Source organism: Lagenorhynchus albirostris, chromosome 1, assembly GCF_949774975.1.
Source record: "Lagenorhynchus albirostris chromosome 1, mLagAlb1.1, whole genome shotgun sequence".
In the NCBI taxonomy this organism is placed as follows: domain Eukaryota; kingdom Metazoa; phylum Chordata; class Mammalia; order Artiodactyla; family Delphinidae; genus Lagenorhynchus; species Lagenorhynchus albirostris.
Window position 1 is genome coordinate 188,115,036 of NC_083095.1, and position 18,074 is coordinate 188,133,109.

Sequence of the window (18,074 nt, forward strand, 5' to 3'; positions counted from 1 at the left end):
AAACGGAAGGGTCGATGGGGAGAAGAGAAGAAGGATATAGACAAAAGTATAAAAGAGTAGGGAAATACTCTGTGCAATCCAAGAAGGTAAGTGGTAGGCAGAAGAAACATAATTTGAGATTCAGAGAATATTGACGTTCTTTTAGCTGAAATTAAGTGGAATGATTGAAACCTTTATAATTGTCAAAAAGTGATTGTCATTTCATTCTGCTCCAGCTTTGCATCTATAAAAGATGCCTATACTTCCAGCTGAAAAGTTCTGTTAAACAGCCAGCCATTTTGTTTATACATAAGAAAATATTTCAACTGAATTTGTCATTAAATTAAAGAGCTCTTTGGCTTAATGAACCAACCCTATCTTTAAGTTGCCAGAGCGCTATCATGCTGCTGAAATGAGAAAGATGATTATAGTATTGAGTCTCTAAAATTGCAATATATTTTTCCTGAAGAGGTCCTTGCTGACATTAATGGTTAACTCAATCATCACGTTTCATCCCCTAGAATCTGAATTGAACCTGGGAAATTTCACTTTTTTTTTTTTGCCTCTTAAGTTCTGTTCTCTGCAAGATAAACCAGTTTTTTAAGGTCACCTTCTATTAGATTGTTTACAACTTACATGTCTTAAGATAAAAGTCATAATGATTTTCCTGTCTCATGGGCGGGAATAAGGCAAATTAAAATGGCATAAATTAACAAAAGAAATATATATTTTTAAAAATCACCCATTTTTTAAAAGAAGTCTTTATTGAATTTGTTACAGTATTGCTTCTGTTTTATGGTTTGGTTTTTTTGGCCACAAGGCATGTGGGATCTTAGCTCCCCAACCAGGGAACGAACCCTCACCCCCTGCATTGGAAGGCGAAGTCTTAACCACTGGACCGCCAGGGAAGTCCCAACAAAAGAAATATTTAAGACTTAAAATCAATAGAAAGCCAATCTGATGAGAAATAAAACATGTGATTACATGCATCCTGGAGCAGAAACGTAAAATAAACAATCTTGAAGGTCATATGTGGAACAGGGCCATTGGGGTTGACTAGTGATTTGGCAGAAACTTGCGATTGTCCTGGAAGTACCTAAAGAGACTGTTTCATAAGGGAAAAAATCTGGAAGGCAGGAACCTGGGCTTATACAACCAGAAGAGTGCATTCTATAAGCAGAATTCAAGAAGCGGACTCTTCAAGTAAAACCACCATCTTAAGCTGCGCTGTGGGGACTTCCCTGGCGGTCCAGTGGTGAGGACTCCACCCTTCTGCTGGGGCTTGGGTGGGGAGGCACGGGTTCAATCCCTGGTCAGGGAACTAAGATCTCCTATGCCTGTTGGCGCACAGCCAAAAAAAAAAAGAAAAACCCACTGTAAATGCTTCTGACTTTTTGGTGGTCTTTTTTTTTTTTTTTTTTTTTTGCGGTACGCGGGCCTCTCACTCTTGTGGCCTCTCCCATTGCGGAGCACAGGCTCCGGACGCACAGGCTCAGCGGCCATGGCTCACGGGCCCAGCTGCTCTGCGGCATGTGGGATCTTCCCGGACCGGGGCACGAACCCGCGTCCCCTGCATCGGCAGGCGGACTCCCAACCACTGCGCCACCAGGGAAGCCCTGGTGGTCTTTCTTCATTCTCATGAGATTCAAGTATATGAGGTAAACACCAAAATGTACTTTCATATTTGGAAATGTTCTTACATATCGTCTATGATACTCGGGGAATTCCCTAATCTTGATAGTGAATATAGTCAAAGGTGCAGCTGATTCTACCCATCTTTTCTGAACCCCGGTCCCCAACCCGCAATCAGTGTTAGAGAATCCCGCCATCCTTCCACTTTGAGAAATCCGGATTTCTCACCTTGTGTGACTTAGAAAGCACACGGCCACTCATCACTGACTGTCGTGAGCTGCCTTTTATGTAAAATGTCTGTAGATCCGTCCTTAAGTTCACTCTGGAGCCTCCGAATTTTCAGCTCTGCATTTCTTTTTTTTAAAACGTCTTTATTGGAGTATAATTGCTTTACAATGGTGGGTTAGTTTCTGCTTTATAACAAAGTGAATCCGTTATACATATACATATGTCCCCATATCTCTTCCCTCTTGGGTCTCCCTCCCTCCCACCCTCCCTATCCCACCCCTCCAGGCGGTCACAACAGCTTTGCATTTCTAATTCCTTTTTTCTTTAGGAGTTCGTCGGGGGCAGTTGCTGTATTCTTTTGAAGTTGATTTTGTGTTTTAACACAGTGTAGTCTCTCTTCAAGTATGATGGATGTGTATGTCCGTAGTTAGTCCTTTCTCTTTGTCTCCTAAAATTGACCTGAAAAGATTATCGAGAACCATTTGAGCCCTAAGCTAGACATCATTTTCCCCTCGATGTTTCTTCTCCCAGTCTTGTAAGGATAAAGAATTGCTTGTAAGAAAACAATATGGCTGACATCCTATGACATTCTAACTAGAAGAAATCCTGACCTTATTGCAAATTACTATTGGCCAAAGAAAAATCAGTGTCCTGGCAAAAAGACAGGAAAGAAAATCCTCTGAGTTTCTTGGGGCTACTTCCTATAATCCAGGTCACCTGCTCTCACGGCCTTTTGAGTAACTTCTAAACAAATACAGCTCTTTCACATAGTGGCAAGTTTAACTGTTGTACTCTGGGGCCATGCCAAAGAAAATACTTTTTTGTCATTTCAAGGGAAGAAAACAAGGTTTCAAGACTCTGTACAACAGCAAAGAAAATAAATGACGGCCACTAAAGGGTAAGGGGGAATACTTTCATTCACTGGCCATTTACCAAATTCTGGAAATTTACCAGGCATCTTCTGAGCAGGGTTAATGTGAAAAGATTAGCTAGATTTTTGCTTTGCTTATCTGTTTCAAAGAAATTGGGTGTGTGATTTCAAACTCCTAAAAGGAAAAGAACTGGGGGCAAAAATGGGGCCGTTAGCAATGATGCCAGCAAAGCAGAAAGTCTTCACCAGGCAAGTCTGCCAGCCTAAAATTCTCCCGAGTGGTATCGCCTGATCCAAGCACATCACCTCTCAGTTCCATCGAATGGTTTCTAAAGTACGTTAAGAATGAACGCAGCTCTGGGTGGCCAGAGGAAATTCATTCGCTATTATAAAGATCCATGTGCTAGACTGGGTTTCCCCAAAGCAGAGCCTAAGACAGAGGCGTGTGTGAAGTCAGTCAACTTGGGAGGTGATCCCGGGGAGCAGAAGTGAAGGGCAGGCGGAGTGAAACAGAGGAGGATAGAAGGTCAATAGAACAATGGGTTTTTATTAAGTTCAATACCACCGTGGGGCATCCGCCACACAGGACCTACTGAGGGGGCGTCTGTCCCCATTGTTCGTTGGTCCCATAAGCATCACCTCCCACATTTCAGATGATACATGCCTGAGTGCCAAGGGAGTTCCCTGGCAGTGCCATGCCATCACGCTGAGGAGCCCAGGGCAAGAGAAGGAGGAATGTAGTGTAGACCTGAAACAAGGCTTCGTGCAGGACTAGTTAACGCCCTCTTGGAAATGGTGTCTGCCGCAGTAGCTGGGGTGAGAGATGGGCTGAAAGAATATGAAATAGCACACACGTGCTGGCCATTAACAGTTGACCCCATCCACCACTCAGATATGCTTCTGGTCCTTCACTTTGGAATTCCATCTATACCAAAGCCCCTGCAGAGCGGTAGACAGCAAAAGTCTCCACAAAGACTTAATACAAGGTAGTTAGTGGAAACAGTCTCTAAACCCTACTGCTCTTGAGGCAGTATTTGATATTCATGATCTCCGTCCTTCCAGCAGACAATCTTGATTCTCCCCACCTTCAGGCAGCACTGTGGCTGACCTTGATTTCATTCCTGGTAGGACACCCAGATCTTCCCTGAGGGATCCTCTTTGTCTTTGTCAGGCCATAGCTCCTGTGGTTGCCTGTTCACCATTGTCACCAGGCATGGAAACACCAAGAAAGGCTCCAAGGAATTCTCAGGTTTCCAGATACGGTCCTTGCTTACTCCATTGGGTAGCAATCACCCTACTCCTCATGGGAAACCACTGACGATTGTTCCCATCAGCATAATAACTTTTTTCTCTGTTGGTTGATACATTAGCATGAGATGCTCAAGTGACCAGGTGGTAGACATAACTTCAAGTTCAGTGGAAACATTCCCTGGTGTATTCTCCTCAAGAACAAGGATCTGTGTGATCTGATGGTGCTGAAGTTTGCAGGAACGGGAAGCACAAATTCTAAAAGCAGAAAAACTGGCAATGATTATATACTATTGCTTCATGATTTTGCCTATTGTTTCTGTTCTTATTTCTATTATTTCCTCCCTTCTACTCACTTCGCATTTAATTTTCTGATCATTTTCTGGCTTCATGAGGTGGAACGATGTATCATTGATTTTAAGCGTTTTCTCCTTTTCTAGTATAAGCATTTAAAGCTGTAAATTTCCCTCTAAGCACTGCTTTGCTGAGTCTCATGTATTTTGATATGTTCTGTTTCCAGTACTGATCATTTTGAAATGTTTCTAAACATTCACAACATCTCATGATTTTTTCTTATTTGACCCATGTACTGTGTGAAAGTATGTTGCCTAATATCTCAATATTTATAGCTTTAAAAATATCTTTTAGTTACTTTAATTCTTGCAGAGTCAGAGAATATACCTTGTATTATTTTAGCCCTTTGAAATATTCTGAGACTTTTTGTATGGCCCAGAATAGGGTCTATCCTGGTGAATGGCCCCATGTTCACTTGAAAAGTACGTGAGTGCGACTGCTGTGGGATGAGGGGTTCTGTGAATGTCAGTTAGATCAGGCTGGGTGATAGTGTTATTCATATTTTCAAATTCCATGATGATTTTTTTTCTCCACTAGTTCTGTTAATTATTGAGGGAATGCTTGAGGGAGTTAGAATACAGACCTAACTTTGTGGGTTTCCCTATTTCTTTCTTAGTTCTATCAATTTTGCTTCATGCATTTGCTACTCTGATATTAGATGCATGCATATGTGGGGCTGCTACATCTTCTTAATTGAATTGATACTTTTATCACCGTGAACGATCCCTCTTGATCTCTGGTAAAAGTCCTTGTCCTGAGTCTTCTTTGCCTGTTGTTAATATAGTCACACCTGCTTTCCTGCTTGCTATTTGCACAGAATATGGAAAGTAAGTGGTAGGGCTTTGAAAGAGTATTTGAAGTGACGTAACAGGAGAAATGTCTGATACAATCAGCAGTGTCTGTGATGCATATGTTAATATCCATGTATCTTGTTTATCTTATTTCCCTAAATCTTATTTAAAACAAATCTATTGGTTTGTGATCTTTTTCATACTCCCATGTTTGCTACAAAGATTTCATGAGATTTGTTCTTTATAGATATAATAGCCCCTGAAAGATATACATGTTCCAGTCTTGGAAGCTTGTGAATATGTTATCTCACATATGAAAAGAAACTACGCAGGTGTGATTAAGGTTTAGAATCCAGAGATGGGAAGATTACCCTGGATTATCTGGGTGGTCCCAACCTAATCACCAGTTGTTAAAAGTGGAAAACCTTCCCCAGCTGTGGTCAGAGAAAGATATGTGACGACAGAAAGGTCAGAGAGATTTGATGTTGCTGCATTTGAAATTGGAGTTAGGGGGCCAGGAGCCCAGGAATGCAGGCAGCCTCTAGGAGCTGGAAAAGACAAAGAAACAGATTCTCCCCTAAAGAATCCGAAATGGAAAAATATGTTACCAAATTGAGGTCCGGCTGCTCCCCGCTCGAAAATCAATACCCGAGAGGCAGTTGTTGGTAGAAAGGAAAATTGCTTTTAATCAGAATGCTGGTGATCTGGGGAGATGATTGACTCAGTGTCCCCCAAAAACCATCTGCTTGGCCATGAAAGTTTTTAAAGGGAAAAACGGAGGTAATCTCAGTTAATCATTGAGATGGGGGGTCAGAGTCGTCACCCTCTCCCACTGCATGCAGGCTTGTTGACTTCTTGTGATGTTTCTTTAGATGCTGTCTTGTTCACACAGTTTGTCCACACTGTTTGTTCATGAGATTACTGAAGGGGAAGCAAGGGAAGAGATCTGGTCACCTGTTAATTACTTACTCTTCATTTCTACTTCTTTGATCTACAGAAAGAACCAACAAGTTAGGCAAGGTATTGTGTGAGCACAAGATCTGATAGGTGTGCTAGGGCTGGAGATGAGTAGAGCATGGGGGTGCCTGATTGAAAAGTTAGTTACAGCGTAGCTTTGCTGAGTGGACAAGAAAGGGGGTTTCCTGCTGTGGGTCGTTTCCTGCAAAGAGCTGTTTACAAATCCCACCCCCCTCAGATATCATTCCATTTCTATGGGATTAGGGATGAAGGTCCCTCTTCTGTAGCTGCTTCATGCTGTGAAAGGGCCTCGAGGTCTTAGTGTGAAAGATATTGACATGGGTTTGAAGCATCTCTTGGCTGACAGCTTCAGTTGCCCGTTTACATATACAAGCAGAAAAAGTTACAATTATTTTGATGCCTACAAAGATACAGATTATTATGAGCAATAGTGTTAATCCCATTCTCTTAAGGCCAGTGCTTGGAATTGTGCCATAGATTCAGTTCTGCTCAAGATGGAGCAGCTCATGTCATGACTGCAGTCTGGTCGTCATACAGTTACTTCCCTCTTGTGGCAATTACGGTATCTGTAAAACAATTCAGGAATGTGCATCAGACACTGTCTGTGACCCTATTATCCTAATCATTAACTGCTTGAACCTGCTCTTTTGTGACCCAGGAAGACCTGGGAGATGTTAGCTTTTCTACAAACAAGAGGCAGAGGACATGAAGGGGCCTTTTTACTTGGGGGGAGGGAGCCCACAGGGTTCTGCTCGGTTCCAAACACATTGATTTTAGCCTGGTGAGACCCAAGTCAAATTTCTGACCTACAGACTGTAAGATAAATTTGTGGGGGATTTTTGGGGTTTTTTTGTTTGTTTTTCTGCGGTACACGGGCCTTTCACCGTTGTGGCCTCTCCCGTTGCGGAGCACAGGCTCCAGACGCGCAGGCTCAGCGGCCATGGCTCATGGGCGCAACCGCTCCGCGGCATGCGGGACCTTCCCAGACCAGGGCACTGAACCCGCGTCCCCTGCATCGGCAGGCGGACTGCCAACCACTGCGCCACCAGGGAAGCCCAAATTTGTGTTGTTTTAAACCCCCAGGTTAGTAGTGCTTTGTTAACAGCAGCCATAGAAAACTAATGTCTCTGTGCTACTAACCTTGGTTTAGATGTGCTCGGGAACAGAGGCAGCTATGTAAGAGCTTCTCATTCGAAGTCTGAGAACTGAAAATTCCTTCTAAGAAAATTCCCAGAACTAAAAAAATCAGGAAGATTTCTCATAGCCACCATCTCTAAAGTTTATAAAATCTCTCAAATAGAAGGAAAAGACCAGCCCTGGAAGTACTGTTTTTTTCAGCAGTTTGGATAAGAGAGGCTTTATTTTTAACGATATGATTTATTATTTAAAGAATAAGTTAATTCATTTTGAAGAGCATTAAGCAGGTTATGCCAAAGAAAGGTTTGTTTTGGATCCGAAACAAGATTCAAACCTTTAGGCACTTTTCCTAAGGTTTTAAATCCTGCAAAACTGTTTCCATAGCAACAAGCCCATAGAAATCTCAAGGGGCTATCATGATGGATGTGACTGGAGATGTCTCTAGAATGGGGATAACTGCACAGCTGCCTAGGATCTAGTATGTTAATAGCCTCCAAGCTGATAGTGGAGGAGCTGTAACTCAGAGAAGTAGGTACAGAAGAAGGAAGTGCCTACCAATTCATGCCAAAGCAAAAGAAACTCTCATGCCCCCTCCGTGTACATCACAGGGAATTAATTGAGGATATACCTTATTTCCAGCCCTCTCCCTCCACCAGTCTTTCTCACTACATAAATCTCTGGGTTGCTTCCTCTTCTGCTCTGCACTTGGGTTTTTTATTTTGGTTTTTTGTTTGTTCGTGTTTGGTTTTGTTTTTTGTTTTGATGCTCTTTTAAAACCTCTTTTCACTGACATCATAATGGCAGAGGAAACAGTAAGATTGAAGAGGAATCACTTAGAGCAATTTGCTTATCTACCTTCTTCTGGAAATAATATCCTCCAAGTAATATCACAGCCACCCTTTTGCCTGGAGCATTTTCCAATTACCAGATAATTTTCTTTGTATGAAAGGCAGGGTAAAGAATAGTTTGAATTTTTGAACTTAGATCCTCTGCTTTGAAAATATACCCCAACACAGAAAAAACAGATCCCTCTATGAAGCCCACTCAGTAAATAGGATTATCAACAGTCCAGATGAAGGGCATTCATTGGCTTCTCTACAATTATTTTAGTCTAGTAAATATAACAGCTTTAAGATTGTGAATTGGGTAAAAAGAACATAAATTGACTGACAAAAGGGCCACCCTCCTAGCTAGGTTTCTCATCTTTTTAAAAGCAGGTGCCTGTAATATTAAGCTATTCCTACACGTTTAGGATATTTTGGTCCTATTCCCTGTTCCCATCATGCTTTCTTTATCTTTCAATTTATTGCATTTGATTGAGTCTTTCTTTCTCAGAGAACTTTAAATAAATCCAGTGCAATTCAATCAATAATCTATAATCCCAAGTTGGCTCTGGTAAATGAATCCTTTATCCAAAAAAACTAGTAAGCTATCCTTTCTTTGAAGTTTGGCAATATCTAGGTGTAATGACCTTTAAACAATATTCATCTATAGAAAAGGGATATTTTGTTATAAAAGACGTAAAATAATCTTGATATGAATATTTGCTTTCAACAAATACTGTACTTGAAATCAATGTGTGTAACTGACATCGTTTAAACACTCTTTTGCTGTGAAAATATGGGAAGCATTTAAAAACCATTTCAGGCAGCACAATGAATATAATTTAACGTTCACAGTTATTTCTTCACAAAAGCAAGAAGTATGAAAATCATTCTTGCCAACAATTTTGAAAGATTTCCATTCTCTTTCTGTAAAAAAAGAGATTTCTCTAAAAATCAGTCAAACCCTACACTTAGATATTTTCTACTGAGAAAATGATTAATAGGCCCAACTCTGATGAACACTGAGCTCTGTAATTTTTAAAAATTGGCCACCAGAAATGTGTGTATTTTTTGCTCTTCATGTTTTATTTCTTCTAACTAGTTTCTCAAACCATATGTGCATGCGTGCACACACACACACATCTTCCAAAGCAATCCATTTCTTAGGAAAATATTACAGCTGGCTGATGACTCTCTTTTCTGAGCTATACAATTAAGAGTTTGTCTAACTTAATTGCTTCCCCTAAGGAAAAAAATGGAGAAGTGAATAGTTAAATACAAGTTAAAAACAGGTAATATCTTTGTCTCTCTGAATTATATGTGACAATGATATGGTCTTTGGCTTACAACTCAGTTTTCAAAAGAGAAATTTTCATTTATCTTCTGTTGCAAATGGCTTCATGAATTCCCTTGGGATACCATTGAGAAGGTAGAAACCTATAATATTTTGTATTTGAATATTTAACAAATAAAATGTCTAATGCTGAATTTTTAAAAAGAACCTTATAAGCCTCCAGTTTGGTGATCTCAGACACACCGAGAGCTGTGGCCCTTGGTTTCTTGCTTGGTAAGGAAAGTTAAAACTACTGTATTAAGTTGTTTTACAAACATAGCTACTAATTTTAAAAGACCTAAATTCGAAACAGGACTTGTGTCAGTGGCAACAAATCTCCCAATTTCAGGATTGTTGGCTCAACATAGTAATTTGTGTCGAGGGCACTAATTCTATTCATGTGGGCTCTGTTCTCATGACCTCATCAAATCCTAATTACGTCCCAAAGGCCCCACCTCCTAATACCATCACATTTAGGGGAAGGGTTTCAACATATGAATTTTGAGAGGGGACAAAAACATTCATAACATGACATTTTATGCTCTGGGACTTGGAGATCTAAACATAACCCAGAACTTCATGTTTCTCAGTACAAAGTGAATGCAATAAATCCTTAGTAAATGACACCTCTTCCTACCGTATATTTTCTTAGATGTACTCTAGATGCTACTTATTGTAATATTACAGTAAGCTAAAGAGCTAAAGAATTAATCAAAGCAAAGTTTTTGAAACCTTTGGAGTGAGTGAACGTGTGTGTGTTCATTGTGGTAAAATATTCATAACATAAACTTTGCCATTCTAACCATTTTAGGTGTACAGTTCAATGGCATTAAGTACATTCACGTTGCTGTGCAACCTTCATCGCCATCCATCTCCAGAACTTAAAAAATCTTTTCATACTGAAACTCCATACTCATTAAACAACAACACACCCCTACGCCCAGCCCCTGGTAACCACCATTCTGCTTTCTTCTCTATGAATTTGACCATTTACTGTAGGTACCTCACAGTAGTGGAATCATGCAGTATTTGTCCTTTTGTGATTGGCTGAGTTCGCCTCACATAGTATCTTCAAGGCTCATCTGTGTCCTAGCATGTGTCAGAGCTTCCTTCCTTTTTAATGTTGAATACTATTGCATTGTATGTACATCACATTTTGTTTATCCATTTATCTATCAATGGATACGTGACTTGCTTTCACCTTTTGACTGTTGTGAATAATGCTGCTGTGAACACGGGTGTATAAATATGTTTGAGTCCTTGCTTCAGTTCTTTTGTGTATATATCCAAAAATGGAGTTGCTAAATCATATGATAATTCTATTTTTAATTATTTTAGAAACTGCCATACTGTTTTCCATAGTATCTGCACCATTTTACATTTCTACCAGTGGTAGTCAGCGTTCCAGTTTCTCCACATCCTCACCAACACTTGTTATTTTCTGTTATTTTGATAATAGTGATCCTGATGGGTGTGAAGTGGTATCTCATTGCGGTTTTCATTTTCATTTCCCTAATGATTCGTGATGTTAAGCATCTTTTCATGTGCTTATTGGCCATTTGTATATCTTCTCTTTGGAAGAATGTCTATTCAAGTCGCTCGCTCATTTTGTAATTGGGTTGTTTGGTTTTTGGTTGTGAGTTATAGGAGTTCTTTATATGTTCTGGATATTAACCCTTTATCAGATACATGATTTGCAAATATTTTCTCCATTCCATGGATTGCCTGTTCACTCTGTAATGTCCTTTGTTGCATAAAAGTTTTAAATTTTGATGAAGTCAAACTTTTATGTTTCTCTTGTGTTGCCTGAGCTTTTAGTGACATATCCGAGAAATCACTGCCAAATCCAATGTTACAAAGATTTCCCCCTATGTTTTCTTCTAAGAGTTTTATAGTTTTAGTTCTTACATTTAGGTCTTTGATTCATTCTGGGTTAATTTTTGTATATGGTGTAAGGTAGGAGTCCAGCTTCATTCTTTTGTGTGTGGATATCCAGTTTTCCCCATTCGTTGAAAGGACTGTTCTTGCCCCATCAAGTTGTCTTGGCACTCTTGTTGAAAATCAATTGGCTGTGTATGCAAGAATATATTTCTGGGCTCTCTGTTGTAGTTTATTCACCTGTATGTCTGTCTTCATGCCAAGACAACACTCTTTTGATTATTGTAGGTTTGTAGTAAATTTTGAAATCAGGCAGTGCAAGACCTCTAAATTTGTTCTTTTTCAAGATTGTTTTTACTATTTGGTGTCCCTAGAGATTTATATGAATTTTAGGATGGATTTTTCTGTTTCTGCCAAAAAAAAAAAAAAAAAAGTCATTAGTATTTTCATAGGAATTGCATTAAATCCGTAGATTACTTTACCTAGTAGTGATACCTTAACAATATTAAGTCTTCCAGTCCATGAACATGAGATGTCATTCCCTTTATTTGTGCCTTCTTGGTTAAGTTTATTTCTAAGTATTTTATTCTTTTCAATACTGTTGCAAATGGAATTGTTTCCTTAATATCCCTCCTCTTCAGATTGTTCATTGTTTGGATATAGAAGCACAATGGATTTTTGTGTGTTGGTTTTGATGTTACAACTTTGCTGAATTTTTCAATTGTATTTTATTTATTTTTTTATTTTTTCGGTACGCGGGCCTCTCACTGTTGTGGCCTCTCCCGTTGCGGAGCACAGGCTCCAGACGCGGAGGCTCAGTGGCCATGGCTCACGGGCCTAGCCGCTCTGTGGCATGTGGGATCTTCCCGGACCGGGTCACGAACCCGTGTCCCCTGCATCGGCAGGCGGACTCTTAACCTCTGCGCCACCAGGGAAGCCCTCAATTGTATTTTAAAAGCTCGAGAGTAAAAAAGTATATATTAGTACTGGGTAACAAATTTTTGCTTATGGAAAGACATGTTTCATAAACAGTAATTTTTTAATGTAATTCTATGGTGAATAAAATTGTGTAAGTTAAAGACATTTACAAGTCAAAAGGGTTCCATCATTAATCACATAAGCCCATTTCTCTTCTTTTGTTTTTTAAGCTCACTGAAACAGAAATCTGCTGCAATTCTATCCACTGTTTTCTCTTCTTCCTCAATTTTAAGTTGCATGAATAGATAAACCTATGTTGATGACAATAAGTAAATAAAAGAAATCTCTATTGCTTTTCAGAGTTAGAAAGGATGATATTTTCCTAAATTCTTCCTGAGGACTGAATGACAAATTTGATCCTCGTCTGATTTTTTTTTCATTCACTAGAGCAACTTCCCTGTTTTTGTGACGTTCGTGACAGTGAATGCCAAATACAATCTTGTTTGCTCATCAGGAGTAACATAGGTTGTTTACAGTTCATCTAAAGTTTATTGAATGTATGAGATGATCACTGCTATGAAGAGCTACAATCTGAAAGAAAAGCAAAAAGGTAATGTGATTGTGTCTATGGTGGAATAGTTACTAACACAAGTAAGTTGCTCAGCCAACACAAGGGAGAAGACAGACAGACAAGAGCAGTGCATCTATCTCTTAGATTCATAAAGGCAAAATAGTCTTTCTGCTTTACTAGTTTTTTCAGCAAGTTGTGATCTCATGGATGACATCTTCAGAAAATTTTCTTGGAGACAGTGCATAGACAAAAGATTATACAGACTGAGTTATTAGGTTTTGCAAACACTGGATAAACTTTTGGGGTGTCATTTAAAACGGTAATCTATCTACCTCTCTGTTTAACAGAACTCCTACATGTCTTTTTGTAATCATTTTTTAGCAACATGTTAGCAATGAACAATCATCAAATGACCCTTCAAAAGTCAAGAGAAAAACTGAAAAATTAACATTGTTATAAATATGTGAATGGGTGACTATTCAAAAGTTAATTTTTCTCATGTGCTAGACAACATAGAGCTATCCCAGTGGCTCTTCATAGCAGTGATGATTAAAACAAATCTAAGTGTATTAGTGTTATGAGACTATGGAAAATACTTGGAAAAATATCTTCCTGTTCTGAGTATAAATAAAAGACTTTGAAATGGCACTCTGTAGTTTGGCCGTAGCCACCAAACAATCCAGTAACTCAAAATATTCTTTAGTTTTTCCTTCTCATTTTTTTCTAGTTTTACTCTTAGAAAATAGGAAGGTATAGGTGGAACAGAAGAAATATCATTAGATCCATAATCGATACCAGACGATCCATAACCGTTATAATGTTTCTCCCAGTAAGCCTATAGGCCATGCTGAGTGTTTCTTTAATTTACACTGGGCTTAGATAATTAAAAAAAAAATTTTTTGTCTGCATGGTCTAAGATGGTGGCCACACCCACATGTGACTATGCTGAGTGCTTGAAATGTGGTTAGTGTAACTAGGGAATGGATTTTTTTTAATTAATAAACTTTATTGTTTAGAGCAGTTTTAGGTTCATGGCAGTATTGACTAGAAACTACAGAAAATTCCCACATGACATCTGACTCCCACATACACACCTTCCGCCACTATGAACATCCCACACCACTGTAATAATATGTTTGTGACAATCGATGAAACTACACTGATACATCGTCAGCATCCAAAGTCAATATTTACATGAGGATTCGTGCTTGGTGTTGTACATTCTGTGGGTTCTGACAAATGACATGTATTCCACCACTGTAGTATCAGACAGAATAGTTTCCCTGCCCTAAAAATCCTCTGTGATCCTCCTATTCATCCCTCCCTTTTCATTAACTCCTGGCAACCACTAATCTTTTTACTGTTTCCATAGTTTTGCCTGTTATTTCACTTAGTAATATACATTTACATTTTCCCCATGTCTTGATAGCTTTTTTTTTTTTTTAAGCTTTGAATAATATTCAGTTGTCTGGATGTACCACCATTTACCTACCCATCTACCTACTGAAGGATGCCTTGGTTACTTCCAAGTTTTGGAAATTATGAATAAAACTGCTGTAAACATCCATGTGCAAGTTTTTCTATTAACATAAGTTTCCAAAATATTTGGGTAAATACTGAGGAATGCGATTTCTGGATCTTACCGATAAGAGAATGTTTAGTTCTGCAAAAAATATGCCAGATGTCTTCCAAAGTGGCTGTACCATTTTGCATTCCCACCAGCAATGAATGAGAGTTCCTGTTGCCTCAGATCTTTGCCAGTATTTGGTGTTGTCCGTTTTTTGGATCTAGGCCATTCGAATAGGTGTGCAGTAGTATCTCATTGCCATTTTAATCTGGAATTCCCTGAAGTCATATGATGTTTAACATCTTTTCATATGATTATTTGCCATCGATATACCTTCTACCTCCTTGGGGGAGGTGTCTTTTCAGCTCTTTTGCCCATTTTAAATATTGGGTTGTTTGTTTTCTTATTGTTGAATTTTAAGCGTTCTTTGTATATTTTAAACAGTCTTTTATTAGATGTGTCTTTTACAAATATTTTCTCCCAGTCTCTGGCTTATCTTTTCATTCTCTTGATGTTATCAAGAGAAGAAGTTTTTAATTTAAATGAACTTCAGCTTGTCAGTGAGTTCGTTTGTGGATCATGTTTTTGATGTTGTATCTAAAAAGGCATTACCAAACCCAAGGTCATCTAGGTTTCACCTATATTATCTTCCAGTAGTTTTATAATTTTGTTTTTCATTTAAATCTGTGATTCATCTTGATTTAATTTTTATGAAGGTTCTGTGTATAGATTCATTTTTTTTGCATGTGCATATCCAATAGTTCCAACACCATTTGTTTAAAAGATTTTTGTTCCATTTTATTACTTTTGCTCTTCTATCAAAGATCAGTTGACTATATTTATGTGGGTCTATTTCTAAGCTCTCTACTCTGTTCCATTGATCTGTTTGTCTATTCTTTTGCCAATACCACACTGTCTTAATTACTGTAGGTTTATAGTAAGTCTTGACGTTCTTCTCCAACTTTATTCTTCTCCTTCAATATCGTGTAGGCTATTCTGTGTCTTCTGCCTCTCCATATAAACTTTAGAATCAGTTTGTCAATATCCACAAAATAACTTGCTGGGATTTTTATTTTGATTTGGATTGCATTGAATCTGTAGATCAAGTTGTGAAGATCTGACATCTTGACAATATTGAGTCTTCCTATTCATAACCATGCAATCTCTCTCCATTCAGTTTTTCCTTGACATCTTCTGTTTGAGCTTTAGAGTTTTCCTCATATAGATCTTGCACATATTTGGTTAGATTTATAGCTGAGTATTTCATTTTGGGTACTAATATAAATATATAAATGGTAATATATTTTTAATTCAAACTCCACTTGTTCATTCCTGGTAAATAGAAAAGCAGTTGACTTTTGTATATTAACCTTGCATTCTGTAACCTTGATATAAGCATTTAATAGTTCCAGGAGCTTTGCTGTTGGTTCTTTTGGATTTTCTACATAGATGATCATGTCAAGTACAAATAAACACAGTCTTATTTTCACTTTCCCAATCTCTTTACCTTTTATTTCCTTTTCTTCTCTTACTGCATTTGCTAGGACTTCCAATACGATGTTGAAAAGCAGTGGTGGGAGGGCACATCCTTGCTTTGTGTCTGTTCTTATGGGAAAGCTTTGAGTTTCTCACCATTGGGTGAGAAGTTAGCTGTAAGCTTTTTATAGATGTTCATAGTGAATTTGAGGAAATTTCCCTCTATTCCTAGTTTACTGGGAGTTTTTATCATAAATGGGTGTTGAATTTTGTCAATGCTTTATACGCATCTATAGATAGGATCATGTGATTTTTCTTTAGCCTGTTGATATTGGAATGTAGATTACATTAATTGGTTTTTGAATGTTAAACCAGGCTTGTATATGCCTGGGGTGAATCCCACTTTTTTGTGGTATATAATTCTTCTTACACATTGTTGGATTTGAGTTGCTAATATTTTGTTGAGGATTTTTACAACTCTGTTCATGAGAAATATTGCTCTCTATTTTTCTTTTCTTGTAATATCTCTGTCTGGTTTTGGTGTTAAGACAACTCTGGCCTCTTAGAATGAATTAGAAAGTATTTCCTTTGCTTCTTTCTTTGGGAAGAGATTGTAGAGAACTGACACAATTTCTTCATTAAATATTTGATAGAATTCACCAGTGAATACATCTGGGTCTAGTGCTTTGGAAGGTTGTTAATTATTGATTCTATCTTTAATAGCAATAGGCCTATTCAGATGGTCTATTTCTTTTTGTGTTAGTTTTAGCAGATTGTGTCTTTCAAGGAATTTGTATATTTCATCTAGGTTATCAAATTTGTGGGCATAGAGTTATTCATAATATTCCTTTATTATCCTTTTATTGTCCGTGGATTTATTAGTGATGTCCCCTCTTTCATTTCTGATATTGGTAATTTGTGTCTTCTGTCTTTATTTCTTAGTTAGCCTGGAAGAGGCTAATCTGTTTTATTGCTCTTTTCATGGAATCAACTTCTGGTTTTGTCGATTTTTCTCTATTGATTTCCTATTTTCAATTTCATTGATTTCTGCCGTAATTTTTATTATTTCTTTTCTTCTTCTTTCTTTGGATTTAATTTGCTATTCTTCTTCTAGTTTCCTAAATTGGAAGCTTAGATTATTGATTTTAGATCTTTCTTTTTTTCTAACATATACATTCAATCATAAATTTCCCTCTATTCACTATGTTCACTGAATCCCACTAATTTTGATAAGTTGATTTTCATTTTCATCTAGGTCAAAATATTAATTTCTCCTGAGATTTCTTCTTGACTCATGTTATTTAGAACTGTGTTGTTTAATCTTCAGTATTTGGGGATGTTCCAGCTATTTTTCTGTCATTAATTTCTAGTTTAATTCCATTGTGATCTGAGATCAGACATTGTATGATTCCTATTCTTCTAAGTTTATTAAGCGTTATGGCCCAGAATGTGGTCTGTCTTGGTGAATGTTCCACGTGAGCTTGAGAAGAATGTGTGTTCTGCTGTGATTGGATGGAGTGGTCTGTAGATGTCAATTTTATCCAGCTGATTGATGGTCCAGCTCTTTAGTTCCACTTTGCTCTTACTGATATTTTGCCTCCTGGATCTGTCTGTTTCTGAAAGAGGCGCGCTGAAGTCTCCAGCTATAATAATGGATCCATCTAGTTCTTCTTTCAGTTTTATCAGTTTTTGCCTCATGTATTTTGACATGCTGTTGTTGGGTGCATACACATTAAGGATTGTTATGTCTTCTTGGAGCATTGACTCTTTTTTCCTTATCTAATGCCCATCTTTTTCCCTGATAACTTTCCTTGCTCTGAAGTCTGGAAGCTTGACGGCATTTTTCTCCAATATTCACTGTGAGAACCTGGTAGAGCTCCTCTCAGTAAAATTCACAAAAGTGTGTGGGTGGAAGGCCTCCCTAAGACTGGTTCCCCCTGAAGCTTTTAATGCTTAGGCTTATCTACGCTCAGCCTCTAACGATCCATCACTTACAGCTCCAGTTTCCCTACCCTGGTGCTGGTTCCTACAAAAGTTCCTGCTTGTGGTTTCTGCTACAGTAAATTGTGATTCTCTCTCTGTGTCTTCTTGTCTTTCAATATGTAGGCCAGCAGTTTGCCCTGTGACCTCACTTCTCTGACATATCTAAGAAGGCTGGTTAACCTTTGAGGTTGTTCAGTTTTTCACTTGTTAGGATGAATTGGTGACTTGTAATCTCCTTACATGCCATACCAGAATCCAGAAGTCTTCAATATTCAACTGTCGACGGGAAAAAAAATGCACAACGTG

At 38.3% G+C, this 18,074-nt stretch overlaps 1 protein-coding gene across 3 annotated transcripts in view; it reads left to right on the top strand.

The window, feature by feature from the left end:
- Positions 1-18,074, top strand: part of SLC39A12 (solute carrier family 39 member 12) — a 67,604-nt gene that overhangs the window by 44,516 nt on the left and 5,014 nt on the right. The gene's annotated exons all lie outside the window — the stretch shown is intronic.